The sequence below is a fragment of the Dipteris shenzhenensis genome, chromosome 18, assembly GCF_047967505.1.
Source record: "Dipteris shenzhenensis isolate YYH24624 ecotype China chromosome 18, Dip_SZ_1.0, whole genome shotgun sequence".
Classification (NCBI taxonomy): Eukaryota; Viridiplantae; Streptophyta; class Polypodiopsida; order Gleicheniales; family Dipteridaceae; genus Dipteris; species Dipteris shenzhenensis.
Window position 1 is genome coordinate 18274028 of NC_141613.1, and position 18656 is coordinate 18292683.

Genomic DNA, 18656 nt, shown 5'->3' on the forward strand with positions numbered 1-18656 from the left:
AGCTTCACAACGGCCGAGCCAAGGATCATGAGGGCCTATGCATAGAGTTTGTCGCGTATGGTATCAAAACTCTAGCCCCCATCCTGGCAACATTGTTCAATGAAGCTGTCTGCCATGGATTCCCCAGAGCCTGGTTCCTGAACACTATCACACCCATCCACAAAGCAGGAGATCCCATGGATCCATTGAATTATAGGACCATCATGTGATTGGACATGTTATGTCCAAGATCTATGCATCAGTGTTAGATGGTGAGGTCAGCACTCGCGCAGAGATACGAGGCCTCAGGGCATCTGGACAGGCCGGTTTCAGGACGGATCACTCGACTTACGATCACATTTTTACACTTCGAGGGATCATTGAGGAGGCCAGACACAGGAGACAGAGGGTATACTGTTGCTTTGTGGATTTCCGCAAGGCATTCGACACTGTTCCTCGGGCCTGCCTTGTCAGACGCTTGCAGGAGTTAGGTTACGACTCGGAGGTTATATGGGCGGTAGTAGCTCTCTATGAGAGGGTGACGGGCTGGGTCAGGATTGGTACCAGCTGGACCACAGAGATCACGAGCACTATAGGGGTCAAACAAGGATGTCCCTTGTCACCGACTCTATTTGGCCTCTACATCGACGAGCTCGAGACCACCATCAGGACACTCAGAGGTGCAGGCTGCTCTCTTGCGAAGGCTATCATCCAGATTCTCTTATACGCAGACGATGTAGTACTACTATCCTCCTCTGCTACTGGTCTTCAGCGACACCTGGATGGACTTCAGATCTTCTGTGATACCCACGAATTGAAGGTCAACTTTGGGAAAACCAAGGTCATGATCTTCAACACCTCCCGACCGGCTATGCACCGAGAGCAGTTCCTCTTCGCCGGCGACCCTGTTGAGATAGTTGACTCTTATACATACCTGGGCGTTGTATTCTCAGGCCCAATCTTCACGATGCACCCGGCCATGCAGGCCAGGATCAGCCGAGGCTATGCCGCTCTTGCCAGACTGGAGCGACAGTGCTACCACTCTCACTTTCAGGACCCGCGGACCAAGTCTCTTCTTTTTGATTCCTTGGTCCGCCCAGCAGGCATGTACGGCAGCCCATGGTGGGGGACCGACCTTTCAGACACAGAGTGGGCACGCGTCGAGCGCCTACAGATACTGATGTTTGCTCGGATGATCCGCAGCAAACCATCGGTACCTCATCAGATCATCTTAGCAGAATTCGGCGCCTCACCAGTACAGCTTGATGCGGCCTTCCAGGCTATCACTTATCTACACAGGGTCAGGGACTTCAGCTCCTCTTCCCTTCCTTCCCTTCCTCTCATGTTACAGCTCTCTCACTGCTTATGACTTGTACTTCGTAGGTGTCACACACTGCTCCGCATTATGCCTCAACCTTTCTCTCCCCTCTCCCTCTCAGTCAGCCCACGCTCCCACATCCCATTGGGACTGTCTCATCCACTCCGCTGTCATCTCCGTACTCATCTCCGTACCTCAACCAGCTCACCCAGTCACCTCCCAGCTTCCGGACTCATCCCCATACTTTCGTGTCACAACCATTCCAGTTTCAGCTAGGACACGGGTGGGCTGACACACGAGAGGCCTAGGAGACCTTACTCGTGGAGGTACACAGTATGTGTGAGCGCGAGATGGAGCTGACACGCTTCGCACAGGAGAAGGTCCGCTTCAACCAGGAGCAAAGCCACATCACATAGGAATAGGATCGTGCCATTTGGGAGTAGGATGGTCTCATTCAAGGATTGAGACAGGATATCTCGTAGCTCTGACAAGAGGTCACAGCCATACACACAGTCCCAAGGAGTACCCCGGTTGTCGAGGCACAGATTGCGAGCATGCAATCTGTTTTTGAGGAGACATCTAGATGGGTTGATGTGGCCAAATGGGAACCTGCAAGGGTAACTGTTTTGGCTACCCTCATGGAGCAGCATTAGAGAGCCAGCAAGGCTCTCAACATCAGAGTACGTGGGATCCCACGCATTGAGGCTACACCGATGGTGGCACATGCGACTACTTTCGTGACCACTACTCTGGGTGTGGCTGAGCAGAGGATTGAGAAGGTATGGTGGGTAGGGAGAGACCCCAACCGAGAGCAACCCCTGATCATATGGTTCCATGATACTTAGACACGACTTTCAGCTTTACGACGCAGGTCAGTCCTTCCAGACTAGCCATCGATCTCCATGGATGAGGACCTCACCCCTCTACAGATTGAGGAGAGACGCTCTTTGTTGTAGGAGCGGGATCATGCCTGGAAGGAGGGGAAGTGGATAGCGGTACGAGAGAGATGACTTCTTTTAGGCCGCCGTAGGACATCAGCCCCCTCCCCTACATAGGGAAGCGGGGTCTATGGGACTCAGATATCCGAGACCCTATCCTGCACCATTTGGAACTGTATGGTGAAAACCAGGGAACTTCTCGACTCATATATAGGTCACAACATAGTCTCTTACATAGAGACACATCAGAGTCCAGAGCACCCACTACCAGTAGTGAGCGAGTATACATGGGAGTCTGCCTATAGAGATGAGACGGAGGATACAGGGGGAGTTCAAGGGTCAGGTGGAGTAGCAGTCCTTTACAGATCCACACTTTTGGGGACCATTTCAGTAGAGCAAAGAGATGCACATTCCAGGTTTCTTTGGATCCGGATTTGGCACATGGACAGCCGTGATCTGTTTGTTGCAGTTTGCTACTTCCCCCTTGAGACCATCCACTTTGCTAGACACACTTGAGGTGAGGATGACACATCTCCATTTGCTACTCTTTATCAGTCCATTGTTGACTTTCTAGCCGCGGAGAAGTTCTCCTAGTTGGGGACTTCAATGCGAGAACATGTGCCCGTCAAGTACTACTCCTCGACTTCAGTGATGATTCCACTCTACTGCCAGACATTGACCTTGAGGATGTTGGTATGCTACGAGTTTCGGCTGACAGATGAGGTTTGATCACATCTCATGGGTAGGCCCTATTAGACCTCGTCAGGATGCATGATCTCATTGTTTATAATGGTCTTGACAAATGGCCCACCTCAGGTGGTTTCATGTGCTTTCCACATGGGGGAGGCTTCAGCGTAAGATCCCCTGCCTTCACACTTTGCATCACTGATTTTACTGTAGCATCTCCCTCCAAGGGCTGATCATACCTATCGTTTCTTTAGCATTTTCACTGGTTGTCGCACACCACCCTCCACCCCACTGAGTTCTTACTCCACCTATCATGATATACGCTTTGATCGCGATCACTCACCTACTTACTCTGCCCGTTTGTACATACTTCTCGCTTATATTGACTTCATACTCCTATTAGAGGATCAAGCTGCCCTGGTTACCCGCTCACTACACGAGGCTGCCCTCACGCTTTTTCTCACACCACCCGCTCCATACGCCCACTACCCCTTGGTGGGACCGTAGTGTGTAATAGTTGGTACGATGATGAGTGTAAGGCTTTACGCCGTTAGCTCAGATTCGAAACCAAAAATAGCCTTCCGAGCGAACCGGAGACGCTACGCGAGTATCGTCGACTGGTAGGTAGAAGGAAACTAGACTTCGTTCACCGAAACAAGGATGAGCTACTGAACACTTTGTTTAGTAACAACTCTAAGGACTTTTGGTGGAGATTTCTAGAGGGACGGTTCCCCTCACCACTCACTGACAGTCAAGTCTGCTATGACTAGCACACACACTTTATGACATTCCAAATCAGCCAGTCCCTAACCTCTCACATATGCCACGCCCCACATCTTGCACCCTCTTCACTGGGGGGGGTAAAGGATGCCATAATGAAACTTCATAATGGCCGAGCGAAGGATTATGAGGGACTATGCACTGAGTTCATTGCATATGGGATTAACTTCCTAGCCCTGATCTTAGCAAAGCTCTTTAATGAAGTTGTTTGTTTGGGGTTTCCTTGCACCTGGACCATTAACACTATCTCACCCATCCACAAGTGAGAAACAATGAAGAGAGCAAGAAGAGAGTGAGCTGAATGTAGGTCACTCGCAAAAGTGGATTGAATGAAGTGAAGTACAATGAAAGAGATGAGGGTTTTGTCTAAGTGACAAAACCCTATCTAATCACTAACCGTAGTTAGAGATTAGACTGTGGTTAGGGATAAAAACCATTAAGAGGGAAAGTGCCCCTAACCCACTTATTACATTACATTAGCCACTGCCTAGAATATAATAATAATTCTAACACCCCCCTGCAGTGTCAATGTGGTGTACAAGGTAGTGATCAATCACCAAAAGGAGATAAGTTTAGGGCACTGCGAAATGCCTCAAACTTCTCACGTGGAAGTGCTTTGGTGAAGATGTCTAATTTCATCGAGATCCCTGTGATAAGCAATTCACATTGTTGACCTAGGGTCTTCAAGACAAGGCATCAGCCATCTATTCTATGCTCCTGGAGTATGGACACTCTAAAAATGATACATTGACAGCATATTTGCCCAAGTCATATGCTTCTGAGTCAAAAAATATCTCAGACTTTGGTGATCAGTCTTTACAGTAAAGTTTGCACCCAAGAGATAGTGTCAATGGCTACTGTCCAAAGGCTTGAAGTTGAAAAGAGATTGGGTTTGGTCAGATGGGGTAGAATTTTAGTTCAAGGCAGTACTTTGTGAGGTAAGGCATTTGCCACAGGTCTTTGTTGTTTTCTAGCACATTTTGAAGTGCTATATAACAAACTTCTTCCCTTTTTGGTTGTGCTAGGTACTACTCTTTGACTAGTATTCGGATAATGTGGAGATTTTTTGGTAGTGGAAATGGCAAGGGAGAACATGACGATGTTGATATAGTGATAAAGCATGCATCAACTGCTGAACAATTGGATGCAAATGGTGTGAAGCTATAGAATGCTCATGAGGTTGTGGGCTAGTTGACTTGGAAGATGGGAGATGATGTGAAGAAAAGACTCTTCGTGGAACAAACCAAGAGCTCACAAGCTAGAGATGCTTCAACAACCATGCCATTCGACCACTGAATGACCTTTTAACCTGGACCGACTGAGGATTCAACATCTTTTTGCAGTATTATGTTTATAAAAGTCAATATCATTAAAAATTCTTAATTTTGATCGAAATTTTGGCAAACTCTAGTTGTTGCATTTTTCAACTTAGATGTCTCAAACTTTTTTTTCTTATGTGTTTCCCTTTTTTACTTTTAATCCAATTGATGGAATTAATTGTATGGTTCAATTATTGATGGGACTTTTTAATATAAACACACACACACACACACAACCTTGGGAGTCCTTGTGATAATGAACCTCAATGTGCTTCGTGCGAGCATGAAACACAGGATTCTTTGCCACTGCGATAGCACTCCGACTATCAGTGAGAATTGGAGAAGGACCCTCCAATATGAGACGAAGATGAGCGAACAAACATCGCAGCCAAACACACTCCAAACACACTCAACTGTCGTTGTGAAAGCTGCCTTGTACTCAGCTTTACATGAGGAAGTAGCCTTTGTAGATTCCTTCTTGCTTAGCTAAGAAATGCAAGGTTTGCCCAAAAAGAAACAATTACACTAGTGGATTGTCTGGTATTATAGTCTCAGCCCAATCTGAATCAGTGTAAGCATGCATCTGCAAGTCACCCCCCCCCTGGAAAACATCAAGCCATAAGACTTTGTGCCTTGCAAATAAAGGAAGATGCGTTTTACAGCTTGCCAATGTGTTGTCCTTGGGCTGTGCATATATCTACTCACTTGAGATACTGTATATTGAATATCGGGTCGTGTATTGCACAAGTATATGAGATAATAATAGCTTCATTGTAAAGTGAGACATCCACTGATTCACTTGCATTATACATAGTAAGCTTCAGCCCTGGCTCCATGGGAGTGGCAATAGGCGTACAATCATGCATGGTGAACCTATCCAAGAGCTTCTGCACATACTTGGATTGAAACATAACGATGCCACACTTGTCTTGTATAAACTGGATCCCCAAATAAAAATTTAACATGCCCAAATGTGTCATGTTGAATTTAGCTTTCAACTCAGCTTTGAAATCTGCAATTATATCCTCATTTGACCCTGTGAGCAGCATGTCATCTACATAAAGAATGATGACCAAAATATCCCCCCCATCCTTCTTGATGTAGAGGGTGCTTTTCATGGGACTATTATGTAATCCTTTACTTGCCAAGAATGCATCTATCTTGGCATACCATGCACGTGGGAGCATCTATCTTGGCATACCATGCACGTGGGACTTGTTTCAGCCCATGTATTGACTAGAGTCAAGTGTCTTTGACTGTAGTCAGTTCTTTGACCATTAAAAGAACTCTTTGACCATAATTAACACATATAAAACTCTTTAATTATGATCAAATAAATGGTCAACTGTACTTTGACTTAGGATATTTACATTGTGGTGACATCGTGCGAGACTGTATGCATCTGATAAAAAAGTCCTTCCAAGGCTCTTGCCCTGGCATAAGTCCTCTCACAACGACCTTGCAGAGTAAGGCTCTGCACTGTAGATCCGAGTCATGATATTGAAACCCCCTTCTCTTGTAGGAAGATTCAAGGTCTCCCAAGCCACCCTGGCTGTAACATCAGATGTGCGATGTAGACCACTTCATAAAATGTTTCGTACGGGCCTCTTGAGCTGAGTGATACAATCCCTAGAGTGGCACCAACAAGAGCATACAAACCATGATGTGGCTAGAAGAACCTGGTTAACCACCACCACTCTGGATGCCAGGTCAAGTTTGGTGGAGCTCCAAAAAAGGAGCTTTGTTCTTATGCTGTCCAACACCGGAGCAAACTGTTGTGAAGGAGAGATGCCCACCCCAACTTGGCAGCCCAAATATCTGACGGAGACACCCCTCTGTATTCAAGTGAAACCAATATCATTACCCCAATCCGGGGTGTCAGCATCGCAAATCCAGAAACCATTGGATTTATGCCAATTAATGTGTGCACCTGCAGCCGTGCAAAATAAATCCAAGGCTGTCCGGAAGGAAGGGAGTGTCCTTGGGGAGGCATCCCAAAAAATAGTCGTGTCATTTGCTAACTCGCTATCCACGAGTTCTTCTTCCCGGCGGAGAGGAAGCCTCTTACCGATCTGAAATCTGTCCCCTTTTACCCCCCCAATAAGCACCTGGCTATGGGCTGATTTGTAGAGAGGGGATACTCCTCTAATCCATGCATCTGAAAAACAAAAGCGAGAAAGAGTACCCTCTAAAAAATCCCAGTCTACTCTGTCATAAGCTTTCTTAAAGTCCAAGAGTAGAATGGCCAACCTCTAGCGGCTCTGTATGGCCCATTCTGAGGCCTCTCAAAATGAGAAAATATTATCGACTTCTACCATGCACAAACCGTGTCTGAGTGTCATGAATCAAATCTGGAAGAAAAACGTGTAGCCACTTACTGATGGCTTTCGCCAGAATCTTATAAAAAGTGCCCAATAGAGTGATGGGTCTCCATTGTGACACTAGATTCCTATTACCCCCTTTTGGGATGAGATGAATGAGACCATCTGTAAGTGAGTCAGGCATCTCACCAGAGTCCCACACGCCCTACAGGGCTGATGCAATGTGATCACCAATTTGCTCCCAAAAACTAATAAAAAAAGAAGGGGTAAATCCATCCGAACCCGGGCACTTGCCCTTGTGAAGGGCAAGTAATGCAGTCTTGAATTCTGCATTGGTGAAAGGTGCATTAAGAGAAACATACATCTCATCCTTCACCAATACAGGGATACACTTCCAAATAACCTCTCTGGCATCATCTATGGGTTGTGTGCCTAAATCTGCAGTAAAAAGGGATGCAAAAAAATATGAAGCTACACGCATGACAGCATCAGGATCTAACTGTAACACACCGTCTGAGTCAACAAGCTGCAAGACACTATCTCTACTATGTTTGGGCCCATGAGTAGAGAAAAAGTGTTTGTTGACCCTGCCACCCATTTGAATCCAAAAGGACTCCCGTGCATGAAAGGCATACTCTGCTCTTTGATCCAACAATATCTGTATATGAGCCCTTGCTGCAGCAAGGCGCTCATGAATCCAAGCATCTGTGGGCCTCTTCTGCTCTTCCCTCTGAAGGGACGCTAACTGCTGGCGTATACCAATCTCACATCTGAGAATCTCACGTCTCCTAGAATCAGCGACTGAATGATAATAGTCACTAATTCCGGATAAGGCTGCAGCTACCTGAGATGGATGGACAGCTCCACCCTGTATGTGAGAAACCCAAATCTGTAAAATATCCTCCGTGAGGCTCTCCTCTGCATAAAAAGCATCCGGAATCGTGACACTGGCAGAGCGTCCTCTCCGATGAGGCTCAAGAATCTGCAACACCACTGGAAAATGATCTGAGGTGGTAACCCCAGTAGAAATGCATACAGATCCGCCTCTGTCAAGTGCCCAATGGTCTACATAAAATCTATCAATACATGCATGGATGGGCATGTGTACTCTCCTGTTCGGCCAAGAGTACAGGAGTGACTGTGGCATAACATGAAAGGCATCATCAAACCAAGTGTCCTTGCCACTGAACTGAAAGAGAAAGGCATCCCAGGCTGCTCTCTCCAAAGAATGAATTTCACCCTGTCTGCCTCCCTTTTTGTGTGATGGCAACTCAACCATGTTGAAATCACCACCAATGATCCAAGAATCTGCAATGGGGGCCCAAGATAGTAACTCCTTTTAAAAGGAGACTCGCTCCCCTCTGTTGTTGGGGGCATACAAATTGAGAAGACCAATCTTACACCCTTCAATCAAAAGAATGATCCATTGAGCTCTAGAGGGGGAGATAATACCATGACCAGCAACCAAGGGTAGAATAGAAGGAGAGACCGAAATGCAAGTACCTCCCCTTGTGCTCATAGTAGGTGACCAGAAGGTATGTTGTGAAAGAAGTTTGCCAGACTTAGAGCAATCACTGGCATCCAACTTGTGTTCTTGGATAAAAAGGATATCAATAGCACCTCCAGTGACACTTGGATGAAGCTAATTCCATATCAGCTGCCTACGGTGACAGTGTGGAACTCTACCTAGGCCCTGTATGTTCCAGCGGACTATGCTCATCGACAGGAGGATGCTAGGTAGAAAGGCAGTAGAGGAGACCAGCTTCCCTTGGGCCGAAACACTCCTGTTTAGGGCAGGAAACTCAACAGGTGAAAGGATCCCCACACTTGCTGAGGGGGAGGCCCTATGAAAAGGAATCCCAATGACCAGGACCCCTAAGGTGGAGGGCACAAACTCCTCCTCATCCATGAAAGTCGTGGAGTCTGCCAGTGCCGAAAAAGAGTTCCTGAGAAGCAGGTCTAGCCGAGGAGTGCAAAGAAGACCTGCACTCGTGGAAGATGGATGAGAAGGACCTACCTCTATCAGCAGAACTGGAGCTGGGGTTTGAGGAGGCCTGTGGCTGGGCTGAAGAGGAATTTGGAGTCCTCGTCTGTGCATGCATTCCCTCGGTCATGTTGACTGTGGCAGGAATAGTCTATGGGGAAGAAGTATTGGTACCCCCCTCATGATAAACCAAAGTGACTAGGGCTGGTACTGGTGCATCTGAAGGCCCCTCCTGATGTGGAACTGTAGTGTCTGGGGCTGCAGCAACATCTACCTGTGGAGTATGGATGGCGTCTGTCTGAACCGGATCAAATGTCTCCTCCTGAGGTAAGGGAGCTGCTTTGATTGCTCTCCATCGTGGTACTGGGTGTGTTGCGAAAGCTGTTTTTATGTCCAACTGATGGCCATTCCACACAAAATTTGCAGCCATTGCAATAACTGACCGTATGGTGGTCATCCCGGATGTAGGAGCAAAAGTCTCCTCATAATCTATGCCTTTCTTCAATGCATAGCCTTTGGCAACCAGCCATGCCTTGTACCTGTCAATAGACCCATTTGGCCTCCTTTTGACCTTGAAAACCCACTTGGCAGTGGGGCCTCAATCCTATTCTCCCTGAGAGTCTGAAACAACCAATTTGGGACTGTTTTGGTTGCGTGTATCTCTTGAATCTCTTGTCTGAGAACTTCATCCACACCCTAGGGACGTACTGAATCGGGGCATGTGGATCAGGAGGACGTTGATGTCAATTCTGATTTGCAGCATGAACCTCAGTTGGGGAACCAAATGCTATTGGAAGCATCCTCTCAAAAACATCATCTGAAGAAGCTGGAAGCTGAAATTCAGCATGTGTATGTCTTGAATTTTCAGGGAATATAACATCTCTACTCACAAAAATCTTGCGTGAAGCAGGATTGTAGAGATGATAGCCTTTGCTTTGTGAACTATACCCCACAAAAATGCATTTAAGTGCCTTATGTGACAACTTGTGTCAAAACTCCACAGTTACGTGGGCATATGCAACACAACCAAAATCTTTGAAGTGATCCACTGAAGGATTTCTCCCATGCCATGTCTCATAGGGAGTGATTGTCTTCAAAGCCTTTGTGGAAGCCCGATTTAAAACATAGTTGGCACACATGAGGCCTTCAAGCCAAAACTTGTGAGGCAACTTTTACTGGTAAGCATGCATCTATGCATCCCCATAAGAGTGTGATTCTTGCGCTCAGCTTTGCCATTCTGTTGAGGTGTAAGCCTCACTGTAAGCTGATGCGTGATGCCTTTCTCCTTCAAAAATGCCTTAAACTCATGAGACATATACTTCACCCTCAATCTGTGCGAAGTGTGTGTAGCTTGAGTCCTGTCTCATTCTCAACCATAGCGACAAATTGTTTGAAATGCACAAACACTTCTGATTTAGCCGTAAGACCGTAAGTGTAGTTGGTAAAGTCATCTATGAATGTAACATAATAAAGATAACCCCCAAAAGCAGGTTTCCTCATGGAACCGTAGACATCACTTTGAATAAGCTGTAATTTGCGTGTAGCTTTCACTGCACCATCCTTGTTGAAAGGAAATCTATGCATCCTCCCAAGGATGCAACCCTCACACGCATGAGGAGGAGGTGACTCTAAAGGAGGCAATGCATCAACCATATTATGCTTCGGAAGTGTCATTAAGCTGCCATAGCTCATGTGCCCATACCTAGCATGCCATAACTCCGCATTCTGCATTGTAGCAGTGGGAGTGCTCACTAATAATGCAAGATCGGATCTTTTTTCATACAAATCAAGCTGAAAAAGACCCCGATACAAAGTGCCAGACAACATCAAAGCATAGTCATTCTCTTTGTCTTTGACTTCACACTTATCATCATCGAATACAACCTGAAATCTTCCTCTTTAAAGAAAGGACACTTGAAATTCTGAAATCTGTGCCATCAATGGATGTGAGAATAATGTCCCCCACTCCACACACTGAATAAGAATGCAGAGATGCAGAAAGGCTCTTCTTAGAAGTGATGTGCTTTGAAGCACCACTATCAAAATACCTAGTATTCAGTGTCTCATTTTTACACTGAGAGAGCATGCATCCTTTGAAGGATCATAACTACAAGTCAAGAAAGCATAAGGATCATCATCATTAGTGGCTGTAGCATCTGAACTACCCATTGAAAAATCTGAAGTGCAAGACATAAAGGCATAGTGCTCTTCCACAAAGTTGGCTGTAACATCTCCCGCATCATGTGAATGAGGAGCTAATGCATCTGACACAGCCATACCTGAATCCCTTTTCTTCTCTTTATGCTCTTCTTGCATTCTCCAATATAATGACCTGGCTTCTTGCAGTAGTGACAAATGCTTTTCTTTTTTTGCTTATCTGCATCATCCTTAGCCTTATAAGAGGGATGTCTTGAATCAGCTTTATGCTGATGTGCAGGCTGGTTGGCATGTTGCTTTTGCTGCCCTTTTCTTTAGGGCTTAAACTTAGAAAGCATGGCATGCTCGCCAGCCCGTGTTGCCATATTTCTTCATGTCTGCTCCTCCTGTAACAGAAGTCCTACCAACTCGTGAAAAGAGAGAAAAAAAGAAAGAAAATTTATTAGTGTCTTCGAAAGACCGATGGGTCTATGAGACTCAAAGAAAACCTAATACAAATCACAGTAAGGGTGGAGCTACTAAACGAGCATCATCACCCGTGCTGAGTCCTAAGTCTGATCATACATAATCAAATACATGTGGGTCTGACAATGAAAAGAAAAAAGACTGGAGCGGAGCGGAATCCTCCGTATGTCATGTCACCCTGGTTGGTGCATAGCCGGTGATGGGACGTTGGCGTTCGTCAAGGGGTGCCGTGCATCTCGGTCTCTTGACGCAAGACCAGAGCCACTGTGACTCCCGTGGGACGTGTCCAGGGTCTAAATAGTGACGGGAGGTCCCCCAGAGTGATCTGTGTCTCCCCTCGATGCCTTATGTGTCGTGCTGCGGTACAACCCTTTTTTTTTTTCCCCCCAAGGAAAAGACTTCTATTAAGTAAGAGAAAAAACCCGCGAGAGCAAGCTCAAAGCGGAATACATCATGAAATCATAAGGATAAATAAAAAACCCCCTCAAAGTGAGGTGGAAAACAACCAAGGCTGAGGCTGAAAGTGCCACCTCAACCCTGTAGTAGTTTCAGAGAAGAAAGGAGAATCCTTCCATTCCCTGAAGAAAGAAGCCCTCCTGGTTGAGGCTGCACGGGAGTCTCCCTGCATACCCCTCCATACGGCCATCAAAGTATGTACGATGTCTGTCCAGATACTAGCCAATGTGTGCAAGGGATGAACCTGAGTACCCTCCAAAGCCTCTGTGCATCTGGCTCTCCAGATATGCCAGGATGCTATGCTCGCTAGAATCTCCCAAGAAGTATCCACAGAGGCATGTACAGCTGTAAAAGGAAGGTGTGGTACCACATCGAACGAACAGGACTCAATCCGATGACGTCGAACCGAAATGGCCCGACAGGAGTCAACTCTCTCATAGAAAACCTGAGGTCCTGTAAGAGAAAGCCAAGCCACTGAGCCCCATGTCATAAAAAATGGGGAATGGGCAAAGTGACTGAAAATCCTGGCTACCCCCATCCAAATCATCCTTGCCTGTCTGCAATCCCATAAGCAATGCTGAATAGACTCCAAAGCAGAAAGGCATCGAGCATGTAGGGTCGGCTCTGAACTTGGACCTCCAAAGGTTCACTGCAATCCCTCCATGGATAGAAAGCCAAAAGAAGATAGTGATCTTTCTATTCCTGTGGGATTTCCAGAGTCTCCTCCAGAAGCACCTCTGCAGATCCGCAGTAATATCAAAAGTCTCCCAATGAGGAACTCTGGAAGGTCTCCAACCTCTACTACTGAGCTGATATCTCCTGGCATTACTGACCGTGTAACGAAAGAAGGGGATGCTCTTCTCTCAATGCCCTGCGTCAATCCATTCCCACTCTCCGGGGTCCCACTGCAAATACCTGATGGGAACTCCCCCATAGAGCCAGAGCCTCCGAGACCCGGTGGAGAGTAGCCGGGGGTCTGGGTCTAGGAACCACTCTGAATCTGATCCCTGCATCAAAAGACCTATAACCCTGATAGGCTGAAAAGCAGACTCAAGCAAGATGTCCTCTGTGGACCTGAGCAATCTGCCACCATCCTGGACACTAGAAACCAAAGCATCCTCCTGTGCATCTCGAAAGGCCAAAACCTGAAGCGGAACCCCGCCTCTCTAAAAAGTACCTGCCCAAGTGGAGGAAGTGAGTGGCATATCATCTGTGTCTACCCAAACCTCTGGAAGGGATGCCTCAATCTGCAAGATCCTCCCTGCACTCCCTCTGAGATGTCCTGTCAGCCTTGATTTGGTCTCCTCTGGAAGCCTGCGGAAGGCTTTCCAAGACCCCATAGAAGATGCAGGTCCCCTCTCCCACCTAGACCACTGCATGTAGAGTGAGGCACCCAGTGGTCTGCCATGATCATCTAAAATACTGTCATTCCACATGATGGGTTGCCTATCAATCTCTTCCCGAGAGGAAGGAGGAATCCTCCGAAGAGTGCTTCTGAAACTGGCCCAAGCTTTCAAAATGGCAACCATGAGAGGGGACAAAGGTGATCTGAGGTGTGCTGTGGTGAAGATCCATCTAACACTGCTCATCGAGTCTCCTCCTGAAGAAGGTGCGCACCTCTGTATGCTGCTGATAAGAAAGTCCTTCCACGGTTCCTGCCCTGGCATAAGTCCCCGCACCACCATCTTGCAAAGTAAAGCTCTGCACTGTAAATCTGGATCAATAATATTGAGACCCCCTTCCTGTGTAGGGAGGATGAGGGTCTCCCAAGCCACCCTGGCTAAGGCATCTGCTGTGCCATCAAGCCCACTCCAGAGAAAGTTTCTGATCGGTCTTCTAAGCTGAATGATGCAGTCCCTAGAACGGCACCAACATGAACAAACAAACCAGGTTGTGGCCAAGAGGACCTGGTTGACCACCACAACTCTAGAGGCAAGATCCAGCTTGGCTTAGCTCCAAAAAAGAAGCTTCCTTCTGATGCTCTCCAAAACGGGAGCAAACTGCTGCGTGGTAGAAATATCCAAGCCGACCTGGCAGCCCAAGTACCTGATAGGCTCACCCCTCTGAACCCAAGTGAATCCTATGTCAAGCCCCCAAACTGGAGTGTCCTCATCACTGATCCAAAAGCCATTGGATTTATGCCAATTTATCTGCGCCCCTGCCGCAAGCAAAATAAATCCAATGCTGTCCTGAAAGAAGTGAGCGTCTGTGGAGTGGCATCCAAGTAAACTGCTGTGTCATCTGCCAACTCAGTGTCAAGTAGCTCCTCTTCCCTTCTGATGGGAAGTCTCAGCCCAAAGATGTCAGCTTGAGATCTAACATAGATACTCATAGCTTCGGCCACGAACAAAAAAAGGAAAGGAGCAAGGGGGCATCCCTGACGGACTGATCTCGAAATTTGAAATCTCTCACCCCTTACCCCACCAATAAGTACCTGGCTGTGGGCTGATGTGTACAAAGAGGAAACACCTCTGATCCAAGCATCAGTAAAGCCAAAGCGTAGAAGGGTGCCCTCCAAAAAACCCCAATCTACTCTGTCATAAGCTTTTTCAAAATCCAAAAGTAGAATGGCAAGATTCTGGCCACTCTGCATGGCCCACTCTGAAGCTTCCCAGAAAGAAAAAATGTTATCAAAAATGCTTCTGCCATGCACAAATCCCGTCTGAGTGTCATGAATGAGATAAGGGAGAAGTGGCTGCAATCGGAGGCTGATAGCCTTGGCGAGAATCTTGTAACAAGTCCCCAAAAGTGTGATAGGCCTCCACTGGGACACTAAATTTCTGCTACCTCCTTTTGGGATAAGGTGGATGAGACCCTCTGTAAGCGACCCGGGCATCTCGCCAGAGTCCCAAATGGCCTGCAGGGCTGAAGTAATATATTCTCCAATCATATCCCAAAATGCAATGAAAAAAGACGGGGTGAGGCCATCTGAACCTGGGTACTTGCCCTTGTGAAGGGCTGAAAGTGCAGTCCTGAACTCTGTGTTGGTGAAAGGTGCGTCGGGTACAACCCTATTTGACCCCTATGGTAGTCAAGATCTCATATATCCAACCTGCGCTTGTCCAAACTCGGCCTGAGCCTCTCTCATAAAGTGCCATGACTGCCCAGATAATCTCCTGATCAATTCCAAGTGCCTGTAGGCATGTGATGAGTCAAGCTCGAGGTACTATGTCAAAGGCTTTGCGTAAATCCACAATGCAGCAATATACCCTCTCCTTCTGTGATCTGGCCTCCTCTATGACACTCATGAGTGTGAGTATGTTATCCATAGTCCCATGGTCTCGCTTGAAACCGGTTTGACCCTCTGCTCTGAGCCCTCTCATCTCTGCGGAGAGGTTGACCGACGCATCCAATACTGCTGCATAGATATTGGACATCACATGTCCAATCATGATAGTCCTGTAGTTACTCGAGTCCATGGGATCCCCTTCCTTATGGATGGGGGTGATGCTGTTGAGTGTCCAAGTGCAGGGGAAGCCAAGGCAAACAGCGTCATTGAATAGCTTTGCTAGGATCAGGGCTAACGTGTCGATCCCATATGCGATAAACTCAGTGCATAGCCCCTCGTGGTCCTTAGCTCCGGCCATTGTGCAGTTTCAATGTCGCGTCCTTGACTCCCCAGCTGATGCAGACTGTACGGACGACGAGGACAGGAGCTATACGGCGCACGTGTGAGCTGAGCGCAACTGTACGGAATCATAGCTTGCAGGTGATTGTACAATGTACGACCAGTACGGCATCTCGAACCTTGAGCTGAAGCTGCATGACGTTAAGAGCTTGGGAGCTGAAGATGGGAGCTAGTCCGAGAGCTTGGGTAGAAGGAGCCGCTCCAAGAGCTTAGTCTACTTTGATACCAAATGTGAGAAACAATGAAGAGAGCAAGAGTGAGCAAGGAGAGAGTGAGCTGAACGTAAACCCTGAACCATAAATCCTAAACCCTGTTGAGGATAAAACTTCACACAGCTCTTACGCTACCCTAGACGTACATCCATGCAAGATTTGGTCTCCAACTGATTTGGTATGCGCCACGTGGAAGGTATAATGTGTACATTTTTACAATCCCTACTAGCATGACTAAACCCTGAACCCTGAACCCTGAACCCTAAATCCTAAACCCTGTGGGGGATGAAACTTCACATGGATCTTACGCTACCCTAGACGTACATACACGCAAGATTTGGTCTCCAACTGATTTGGTATGCGCCACGTGGAAGGTATAATGCATACATTTTTACAATCCCTACTAGCACGACTAAACCCTAAACCCTAAACCCTAAACCCTAAATCCTAAACCCTGTTGGGGATGAAACTTCACATGGATCTTAGGCTACCCTAGACGTACATCCACGCAAGATTTGGTCTCCAACTGATTTGGTATGCGCCACGTGGAAGGTATAATGCGTATATTTTCACAATCCCTACTAGCATGACTAAACCCTAAACCCTAAACCCTGAACCCTAAATCCTAAACCCTGTTGGGGATGAAACTTCACACGGATCTTAGGCTACCCTAGACATACATCCACGCAAGATTTGGTCTCCAACTGATCTGGTTTGCGCCACGTGGAAGGTATAATGCATACATTTTTACAATCCCTACTAGCACATGAAATTCATGTGAAATTCAAAATCATACTCTTAATTTTATAATGCACGTGAAATTCAAAATCATACTCTTAATTTTAAATACGCACATGGGGATGAAACTTCGCACGGCTCTCAAGTTTAGTGTAATAATTGCAAGCATTGATATATACGAAATTCAATATGATATTCAAAATGATATTCAATATGATATTGCCTAGATTATAATAATAATTCTAACAGGGGATCCCATGAGTCTGGAGAACTACAAGACAATAATGATTGGACATGTCATATCCAAGATTTATGCATCATTACTTGATTCCAAGGTCAGCAGATCTGCAGAGTGTCAAGGACTTGGAGGAGCAAGACAGAGCGGATTCCGGCGTGATCATGGAACCATGGACCACATTCTCACACTCAGATGTATCATCGAGGAGGCGAGGGCATGGAAGCAGAGGGTTTATTGTTGCTTTGTGGATTTCTAGAAGGCATTTGACAAGATTTTGAGAGCCCGTCTCATACGGCGCCTACATGATTTAGGTTATGACCAGGTGATAATTTGGATTGTCATGGCGCTTTACGAGAAAGAAAGAAAGAAAGAAAGAAAGAAAGTTTATTAAAGTCTTCAGAAGACCGATGGGTCTATGAGACTGTGAAAATCATGATACAACGAGCTGTGGTAGTGGAGCTACTAAACAAGCGTCCATACCAATGCAAAATGCAAAATGCAAAAAAATGCAAAAATGCAGAATGGCAGTACTAAGTCCTAAGTCCTAAGTACAACATAGTCATGTCGATGGTCGACTATATATCAATCTCAGCATCATCATCAATATCATCATTATTCCCAGCAACAACAAGATATCAGGATGGATGAGGCAGTGGAGGCATGAAGTCGGCAATAGAGTATTGTCGGCCACTCAGAGGTGCAGTCTTGGCACGTCTCCTCGTCGTAGCTTTGCGTCTAACCAAGGCTACTGTGACCCCCGTCGGTCGGGCTTTGACTCTAAACAAGGAGGGGATGTCTCCAAGTGTGATCTGTGTGTCGACCCTCTGTCTAAGCTGTCGGGTCACGGGCTCCGGGTCACGGTCATGTCGAGGCCTCGTCTCATTGGGGTCCATGTAATCTAGCTGAAAGAACTCCGTGATAGAGCTCTGAGAGGGATCAACCGAGGAAGAAGTCTGCTCCTGTCTTTGTGCTCGGAGTATCCTCTCGCGGTGTCTAAGTGCCTCATGAATGGTCTGGGTAGGAGAGGAAATGGGCTTAAATCCCATAACTATCTCTTAAGAGGCAGTGGAAATGTCCTCGGATCTCATAGTACACAGGACACCTGAAGATGAAATGCTCCTCTGTCTCAACCTCCTGTATGTCACATAGTGTGCATATGCGCCGCTTCGTGGGTAGTCACTCTGCTCTGCCGCTCTCGATGCGAAGTCTGTGTGAACTGCCCAACAGAGATCCTCATCGAGTGGGGTAGGTGAATCTGTGTGTATCGTGGTGGGTCAATGAAACCCTCCGCTGTGATATGTAAGAAGTGATCTCTGTAGAAGCTAAGCTTCACTAGGAGTTCACTCGGTTCCAACAAGGTCCGAAAAGTGTGTAGCTGTAGTAGATGCTCACGGATAACCTGGTTGACCTCGTGTGATAAGAGGGGAGAGAACGGA

The 18656-nt window shown here is 46.7% G+C and overlaps 1 protein-coding gene across 5 annotated transcripts in view; it reads left to right on the forward strand.

Annotated features, from left to right (window-relative positions):
* LOC147890892 (RNA helicase, ATP-dependent, SK12/DOB1 protein) overlaps positions 1-18656 on the forward strand; it is a 257780-nt gene that overhangs the window by 180205 nt on the left and 58919 nt on the right. The window lies entirely within an intron of this gene.